This window comes from Engraulis encrasicolus, chromosome 21 (genome assembly GCF_034702125.1).
Source record: "Engraulis encrasicolus isolate BLACKSEA-1 chromosome 21, IST_EnEncr_1.0, whole genome shotgun sequence".
NCBI classification, from domain to species: Eukaryota; Metazoa; Chordata; class Actinopteri; order Clupeiformes; family Engraulidae; genus Engraulis; species Engraulis encrasicolus.
The window spans coordinates 14201706-14211705 of NC_085877.1; the positions used below are offsets into that span (position 1 = coordinate 14201706).

A 10000-nucleotide genomic window follows, 5' to 3' on the forward strand; every position below is an offset into this window, starting at 1 on the left:
GAAAAAGTTGTGCGCATCAAAATACAGAATGAGATCACAAAATTCATGCAACTTGCACTGATAACGACAAGCCGAATAGATGATTATGACAAGCTGTCAAACAGAATGTACAACACATAAAACCAAGATACATCTGTGTGTGTTTGTGGTGCAAGCTGTGCGTCTGTTTATTTAAATTTATGTATGAATGTCGTCCGTGTAGTGCACTGTATGTGTGGGTGTTTGAATATTTCTTCGTGCAGCACAAAGTAATTATACTGTAAGTAGCCTAAAATGAAAGATAACGATCACAATGTATGGATAAGGAAATAATCCCAGCTGCACACAACACAACTCGTGCAGTATCTCAAGAACAAAAATAATACCCTGAATACCAGGAAACCAGAGGGAAAACAAATAACAAATTGTGGCCCAGATGTATTATCTGAATCCCAGCATGTGTGTTTGTGTGTAGGTGGGTGGTTGTGCATATGTCTTTATACAGTACGCAAGTAATTATAAATCTGTACGTGAGAGAGATGGTTGGATGGATAAGCAGAAAGAAAGAAAAAGGAAAAAAGTATGGCTAGATTGGAATTATTTGAATTTGAAAGGGTGTGTGTGTGTGTGTGTGTGTGTGTGTGTGTGTGTGTGTGTGTGTGTGTGTGTGTGTGTGTGTGTGTGTGTGTGTGTGTGTGTGTGTGTGTGTGTGTGTGTGTGTGTGTGTGTGTGTGCGTGTGTGCGTGTGTGCATGTGTGCATGTGTGCGTGTGTGGGTGAAAGAGAGAGAGAGAGAGAGAGAGAGAGAGAGAGTGAGTGTGTGTGCATGCATGTGTGCATGTGAATGTGTGTGTCTGTGTTTATGCCTGTATACGCTACATCTGCCTGGCTGCCTGCCTGTCTACCTGCCTGTCTCTGTGTGTTATGTCTACCTATCTGTGTGTCTGTGTGTGCATGTGTATTTTGTACACTCATGTTGGACAATTCCTGTTTGAGATGACAGAGAGCGTGCAATGTCCTTCCGGCTGGTCCGAGAGATGGATAGAGAGACAGAGAGAGAGATGGAGAGAGACAGACAGACAGATAGACAGACATGGAGGGAGAAAAAGAGACGGAGTGTATCTGTTAGCATCAGGGCTGCAGGCGGGCAGATCCATTTGGATAAGCTGCCCAAGCTCTCCATGGCCCAGTGGCTCCCTTGATAACCCACAGAAACAGACAGACAAATCCTCTCCCAGGTATAGAAGGAGAGGAGTGTGTGTGTGTGTGTGTGTGGGGGGGGGGGGGGGGGGGGAGTAGACAAGGGAGTACACAACAAGGGAAGAGTGCAAACAAGAACCAGGGAATACACATACACATACACATACACATACACATACACATACACATACACATACACATACACATACACATACACATACACATACACACATAAAAACACGCATACACATATATGTTCACATACATGTTCACATGCACATGCACACATGCACATGCACATACATACATGTACACATACACAAACACATGTGCATACACATAAACAAACAAATGCACATACACATAAATATGTATAGGGGTCCCAAAATGGGGTCCTCATTACTTTGTATGTATTGGAACGGGGGCCCTTTCAAATGACTTTTTCCAGGCTTGGCAAAATCTCTCAGCGGTCCTGCTCACAAGACACAATCACAGTCACGCAAGCAAATATAAGCAGGCACATACAGTATCTTGGCTTATCAATACACACTCCTACAAAGAGATAGAGAGAAGTGAGCGAGGGGGGTGGAGAGAGAAAGAGAGAGAGAGAGAGACAGAAGTAGAGAGAGAGAGATCCTGCCATATGTGCACCCGAAGACACACATCCAAAAATACACAGGGTCCAGCGATGACACTCGTTTCGAAAAATAGCTGTTCAAGGACAGGCAAGCCGACCCTTTAACACACATTTATTCAGGTGGCATTTCACTGGCTGACAGGGTGAGGGCTGCCCAGGCAAGAGTGCCACCGATAGGTCCAGCTTCCCGTCAGTCATCCAGAGACAACGCCCCAGATGAAATGACACATGGCGCGGACAAACACACACACAAATACCAGCACAAACATAGAAAATAACATAACCAGAGAATGGGCAAACAAAAGGTTTAGATGAGGAGACACTGCACACCTTCTGCTCTGGCCTGCTGAAGATGATATATGTGTATCGTATGGGTGTATCATTTTGGACAAAAAACGTGTTGTCTGCTTATGTTCCTCTCTGCCTTGTCCCGGGGTGTGACCTTGAGAAGAAAGAAAGAAAGAAAGAAAGAAAGAAAGACAGAAGGAAAGAAAGAAAGAAAGAAAGAAAGAAAGAAAGAAAGAAAGAAAGAAAGAATGAATGAATAATTGGAGAAAAGGAGGAAAGAAGAACAGAAGAACAGAAGGAGAAGGGTAAAGGAGGAAGGACAGGTTGTACTGTGCTTAGTAGCTTGTAGTGCCAATTATGGATTTGGGTCACATGACTGATTGTAGATTGTACAATGACACATCGAGTCAATTTGTCTTGTACTCTCTAACAGATGCACAACAGCACCCCCCACCCCCTTTCACCCTCCAAGCTAGTTCCCCAACACACCGCCAGCGTAGACGAGGGGTTTTGTATCTGTTACAAGAGGACAATGAGTATCCTATGAAAATCAATTGTGCTCTTGGAAAGAAATTTCTTTGTTCCGCCCTCTTTAATAAATCATCACTTTCCCGAAGCCGAATGTTACACCTCGTCCTAATGTTCCGCAGCATGGTTTTAAATGGCAAATGAGGAATTGTTGTATTGTTATCACACACACAGAAATAATTCGCCCCAAAACATAAGATTTAATTAATTTGATTAATGACAAAAATGCATACATTTTGAATAGCTAAGTTTTATGCAATCCTGAAAACCAAGACCTATAGGATGTATAGAAATTCATTGAATAAATCCTATTCATTTGAAACCTATAACCCACAATTTATGCATTTAGTATTAATAAGACTTATGCATTTAGAATGGATAAGATTTATGCAATTTAATAGATGACAAAATTGCATGCATTTAGAATGAATAAGATTTATGCAATTTAATAGATGACAAAAATGCATACATTTTAATTACTTAATCTTTATATAAACCAACCAAATAAATCTGAAATGATACACACAACTTTTTTCAAATAAAGCTTATTTATTTGCAACACAAATCATCAGTGCAACACCTAGCCACTTGGACACAGCAAGGGATCCCAAAAACAGAGTCATACGTTAAATCACGAAGTGATTATTATTTAGTAGTTGGTTATTCACAATACCAAAAGTAAAAACAATACGGTACTTCACATGCATGAGTCACAACGCAGCTTACTTCAAAGAATCCAAACCTGCAAAATCAATTGGATCTATACTACAAAGCTGGTTCAGGATAATTTAAGGTTTAGTTAAGAGTAAATTACCTAATAGAAGGGCCCTGGAGTCCTCATTTTTCTTATTATTAGATGTAATATTAGATGATTTATTTACACCTTAACTTACCCTGAACCAGCTTTGTAGTATAGGCCCCTGCACACTTGGAGTAAGACCAAAAGGTCAAAGTAATTTCAAAGCAAAATGGTCAGTATGCTGAGGTTTTTCCCCTCCTTACCAGCTAGCTAATGCAAAAAACATTTTAACAAACACCCTGTATAATAAGAAAAACCAAGGAAAGGGAAAATAAGGCAGAAATTACACCATGTTCACCATCCATCACACAGGTGTCTTGACAAAGAACACAGTACATTTCTATATACTGTACAAACATTTTTTACACAAACAACTCATCTGAACACAATTGAAAGACAGAAAAAGTTGGGCAAGTGTGTTGGTGTGACTTGCGGGCGCAAAAGGTTAACACAAATGGCCACGCAAGCGTGCGTGGGCGAAACAGTCCCACAGGTGTGTAGTACACAAGAAAAAGATCAGGTGTGCACACACAATACTTCAGCTGGCATTAAGTACAACAGTCCTAATAGGTGTGTGCACACAGCCAACAGTCCAAGTTTGTGGGTGCAACAAAAGTTCAGCAGGTGTACTTAGGCAGCCAATACACGTAGTCAACCAAGTGAGCGGGCACACTAGTTCAGCTGGTTTGTGTACAGAATAGTTCACCAGGGGCCTATTACCAAGTTAGGTAAATCATCTAAACCTTTATCTCATCATCTAAGAGCCTTTCTAAAGAAAATAAGTACTCTGGGCTCTTCTATTAGTTGATTTCACTCTCAACTTAACCTTAACGTATCCTGAACCAGTTTTGTAGTATAGGCCGCTGGTGTGTCGGCAACAGTTGTGTGTATGTGGCCGACAGCAGACATGGATTTAAAAAAAAAAAAAAACCCTCTAAAACTCCTCCACACTGACCACTTGGTCGAAGACAAAAACATCATGAGTTTTATAGTTTTTTTCCCCTGGTCGACCATCTACGGGTCACAACCAATGCCACTGCGGCAGTGTGAGCGGAAGCGAAGTGAGAGTCTAACAGGCGTGTATGCCACTGAATCACAGGAGCTATTTGAAGCTTGCTTGAGTCCAGGTCCATCAGAACTTCCTGGTAACCCTCAAATGTATGTATATTTCACAGTCTTTTTGGATAGCTCAAGTTGGTGCATAGATTAGTTCATAAAGCCCAACACATGCATGGCCGACACTCCGCAGGCTCTGGAGAACTCACACCATCCAGCGCCACACAGACATCTTCAAAACATGCATCACCTAGACCATCACCCTCTGTCCGGACTGTGTAGATGCCCATGGTCTTCTCAGCAGTGTCTGCCTAGGCCTGTCTGCATTCAAGGTCCTGGAACATAGCAAAGGGAAAAAAGAATGATTTAACGGAAGAACTACAAAGATTTAGGTGCGAAATAAGTTCAAAAGACTTGTCTTCCAGGCACTTTGCAATCAAAAAAAAAAAAGTCACCTGTTGGCCAAAGAAAGAAGACAATTCATTTCCCCATTCCAACCTCATCTCCCATTACCCCTATCATGACTGCAAAACTTCTGTTCAATTAATTGGGGGGGGGGAGTCATGCTTGAAAATGCAGTGTTTTTATGACTTACTTCATTATCTTGCTTTGGCCTCACTTTGCATCCCGAGTCGGAGATCCTCTGCTGCCTTTTGACAGAAAGAAATTATTAGATCCACTGTATCACTACACTGAATTGGTAGCAATCCAAACAGTGGTGATTTTCCATTCACAAGGGATGCTGAACTTCCTCTTTCAACTTAAAAAAAAATGCTTCGATGTGCATTGGTTGACTTAATTGTAAACTTTGAGACAGTCCATCGCACTAATATCAGATCAGAGTTGGGACTTTCCTCAAGATGTTGCAGGCAGAGGGGCAAACATTCAGAGCAAGCACGCTGAAATTTGTAAACTTTGTACCATCAAATCAAATGTGGGCTCCTATGGCAGCAGGGACATTTGGTGTACTTTGAGCAAACATCACATTATTTCTTAAGACCCTAAAGAGCCCCCCCTTAATAAATGGTACACAGGTCTGGAGAATGAAGTTACATGGCGGAGAAAAAGAATACACTTTTAAGACCAAATTTGACAGCCATTTAAATCTCAAAGTTCTATTTCGATATACTGGTGAGTGACAGTATGAAAAGGAGGCAGAAGCAAGAACAGAAGGGAGAGAGTAGAGTAGGAGAAGACATAAAGTGAGGCAATGTGTGAAAATGAGAGCAGTAGCAAACTCTTACATGTCTACATGCTTGTGAAATCTTCAAAGATGACAAAAAACCTTCTCTCTGATGTTCAAGTCGCTGAATTTCATACACAGACAGTTCGCCGGCATCCTAGAGGACAGTATGCATAATGTGTCACAAACCAACACAGGTACTGAGGGCAACAAAGTCAGTCATTTCTCCATTGACCACCCCAAAACCTTGTTTAACCCCACTCAAAGCTCACAAGTCTAAACCCATGCAGTCAAGTGTTTTTTTTTCTAACGGCAAGAAAAACATCTGAAACAATCAACATAAACTTCACCATGGTTATCTAACTCACAAGCTATATGCAGATCAGATTAGACCAGAATCAAAAACGTACATGTCCCATGTGGGTCATTATGGCAGAGATCTTCCGTCCTACAACTCCACCTTCGGTACAGAAGATCTGGATAAGGCCACTTGCCCGATAGTCCAGTTTATCAAAGAATTTTGAGGTCAGAGGTACAGTGGCAATTTACATGAATTCCAAATTGATCTGTAAAAAGACAACAGGGGTTGTGGCGGGTTAATGGCATTGACGACAACACCAAAAGATAAGAATGTCACTGGTTTAGTCCAGTGACAGTCCAGTCAACTACACTACATTTACCTCGCTGGCATCAAAAAGTGCCATCTGTTCTGGAAGTCTGGAATTGCTGGCTCCCGAGAACCTCCTTCCTCCAGGTTGAGCATGGCGTTGCATCACCTTCTTGATCAGAACCTCATCTATGTCGGCAGTAAATGAAGGCCCCTCATCTGCTTGACCAGATTGAACACGGAGATAATACCAGCCTTATAAATGTTTAGACAAATCATTTGAATGGTTAACATGCACATTTTTCACATTTCAGGTTCATTTAACAAACAACTTGGTAAACACTTTCTTTGAGGCCCATATCTATAGCAAATTATGAGCGCATTTATATCAAATTATAAGGCACATTATAATGACTCACCACGTATTATGACTACACCCATCATGTTTCATGATGCTTTATATTAACAGCTATGTATAACCATGAATCTAGCTTATAATGCTTAATAAATACAATTGTGTTATGAGGACTCTTGGCTGGTTTATAAACTACAGAATGCCTGATGGGGGGCTTTTAATGCATTAGGAGTACTTACACCCTCTATCTATGCACAGACCTGGAATAAGGACGAATAAGACGCTATAATATTCCATGTGAGATCATAAGTTGTCAATGTGCGCTCTAAGTAAAGTGAAGTTCATATGGATGCATCTATAATGCACTGTGTAATGCAGTATAATGCATCATAATGTAGTGTAAGCCCCATCAGGCAGTCTGTAGTATATATCCAGTCACGAGCACTCATAACACCCTTGGATTTACATAGTTTTATAAACTTAGTTCACTGTTATTCATAACTGTTAGCATAAAGCATCATGAAAGATCATGGCTGTAGTTGTAATGCGTTGTAAGTAGCCAAATTATAATGCACATTATAATTTGATATAAAATGCACTCATAATGCGCTATAGATATGGCTTCATAGAGTGTTACCAACAATTTTTGTCAGTCATATGAACTACATTTGACATATACTGTACATCTTTCAATAAGTTTAAGCTTACCATGTCGCCACATGGATGTCCCGTTGAGGAGAATGACAAAAATACCACAATAGTTTTGTATCTGGGGAGAAAGGGCAATACAAGAGCAGATGCCATTACTATCCAGTGAAACGAATGCTTTGCATTTATGATGCACCCTTTTACTGCAACTGAACCACAAAACAGATAACATGGCACACAATAATCAAAGAACAGCGCAATGCAATTTTAAACAGCATGGTAACCGTGTGTAGTTTAGTATTATTGAACTGCAAAAATCAAACTGAACAGTTTAGCTTGAATTTAAATTACATTATTACAGCGCAATAAGGAATTTGAACAGCAAACTGTGAACATTAGCAGCACTTTGCTAAGCCTACCATAAAATGGGCACTGTAAAAGGGGAAAGATACAACTGCTTACGACAATCACTTGTGGCTTTGTGTCGTTTCAAACAGCATAATAACCAATTTCAAGGTTGGTTTAGTTTACTGTCGACCTGTAGAGAAGTAACAAACAAGCCAAGTTGCCAAAGAACCGCTAGCCTGAAGCACACATGCACTGGAACACCTGCCATGCAGGATTTAACCGTTTAGGCTACAGCAATAACAAACTACGGAAATGTGAACAGAAATCAAACCAAATAGTATCCATCTAATATAAACTACACAATTTCGACACAATTTGAAGAAATTGGATGTAGGATGGCTTTAGATTTCTTACCATAACATTGATCTCGCTCCACTCCCCACACAGTTGAAGGGCAACAGGAAGTAGAAATGCAGCGCTCAAACGTTTGGCTGTGAACAACCGTGATGTGCAGCAAGTAGCGCCACCTCTGGACTGGAGTTGCATCCTCAGTTTTCCCAATTCACATAACTTTTATGAAAACTAATCACATACATTTTAAATAATATGATCTTGTTTGTTTTATATTGTTAATTATCTAAACTTTTTAATTATATATTAAGTGTTTCAATTCACTACATTTTATTATTGGTCCAATTACATAGATTATAGTTAATTGTAATGTATATGTTTTAAAACAATGAGTTTTTAAATAAAATCAAATAGATGTGAATGCATAAAAATGAACTCCTCCATGAATCATTTCTGTGAGTGCACACACACACACACACACACACACACACACACACACACACACACACACACACACACACACACACACACACACACACACACACACACACACACACACACACACGCACACACACACACAGTGATAATTTCATCATGTGAGAATTGAGTTTATAAATAAGAAATGAGACACAGATCTGCTTGGCCAATTGTCAAAGTGAATGAATCCCATCTTTTTTCACGTTGACTTGAAATACAGCTATCATTATCCCTATTGCCAATGTTTTTTTTTTCATCTCAGGACTGAAAGAAGTACATCTGTGATTGTGTGAGTCATTCATGCACAAGTGAGCACAGGTCAAATCGACCAACAATAGAAACGTACTGTAATTCGACACTCAGTGCGGATGTGGCTCAACAACATTCACATATTCACATGTAGTCCAGAGACCAATGTTGGCAAGCTGAAAGGATAGACTATACTTTTCAAGCAAGGCTTTCAGGTACTGCCAGACCACAACGCCGGAGAGCTGAAGTTGGAGGTCAGTGTTATTATGCCTCTCACACAGGGAGTTACAGAAAATGGTTGATGCTCTCTCACACAAGAGAATCAGATTGTGGTTGATGTTCGTTCGTTCATTCACTGAAGATACAGATCATGGTAGATTTTCTGATACAATAGTTCAAATGGTTTAGTTGAACGCTGATGGGCTTCTTCTTGGAACTTGAAGGTCATTGCATTCCTCAGCTAAGAACCTTCATCAGTTTCTAGCTGATGGAGAAAGAGTTGTATTTCTTCAGACCACACCCGTTTACACATGACAAATGAGTCACATGTCAAGCTGTGAATGTGCTTTTCAAGCAGGACTTTCAAAGCCAGACGTCATTGCTGTCCATGATTTTCGGGGGCTGCCGTGGCTTAATGGTTAGGGAAGTGGTCTTTAGATGAGACCATCATTGCCTGAAAGGAGGATGAGAAGGGATTTGTGTTCTGAACATGAGTGAAAGGTTAGAGTCAATATTCGTTTCAAGCAGGACTTTCAGGTAATGGCAGGCACCAAGGCAGGAGACTGGAGAGCTTTAGTTGAAGGTCAATATTAATGTAACTCTAACACAGGAGTTATAGAAAATAGTTGATATTCTCTCATACAAAAGCATGAGATGATGTTTTCGTTCACAGAAGATATCTACAGAAAGTGGTAGAGTTTCTGACACCGGAGATTCACAAAATGGTGGAGGGAGTGCTGTAGATTAGAAGAGACATGGTGTGTGGACTAAACTATGCAAACAAAAGTCGTCTCACATATTCTGCTTTTATGGGCTATTCAAGTAATATTATCATCACAAAAAGAGTCTGAAATGGGAAAGCATTTGTGTTTTATTTTTTTTATTGACACAAGTTGATAATACTCTGTGTAATCATAGTCTTGTTTGCAAACAGTGTTCACACTGTTCATGGCACTGTAAGTTCTCCAGCGTGCTTTGTTAGCAAGCTCCCCTCAAATTATATGTTTTGTAGTTAATGGAAAAGATATTAAGTAGATCTCTTCCCTGCGTGTTGTGTGTAAGTGTGTTAAGCCCCGT

General features: G+C 40.2%; 1 protein-coding gene and 1 long non-coding RNA gene across 3 annotated transcripts in view; one reads left to right on the forward strand and one right to left on the reverse strand.

Annotated features, from left to right (window-relative positions):
* pcxb (pyruvate carboxylase b) overlaps positions 1-10000 on the forward strand; it is a 640714-nt gene that overhangs the window by 602608 nt on the left and 28106 nt on the right. The gene's annotated exons all lie outside the window — the stretch shown is intronic.
* LOC134437556 (uncharacterized) lies at positions 6436-8316 on the reverse strand. Of its 2 annotated transcripts, none has more exons than XR_010032411.1 (3): positions 7742-8316; positions 7340-7400; positions 6436-6495 (listed from the first exon to the last, which is right to left on the reverse strand). It is a non-coding gene; the product is annotated as an uncharacterized LOC134437556 (long non-coding RNA). The 2 variants fall into 2 exon arrangements; XR_010032410.1 differs by having other exon boundaries at positions 6446-6531.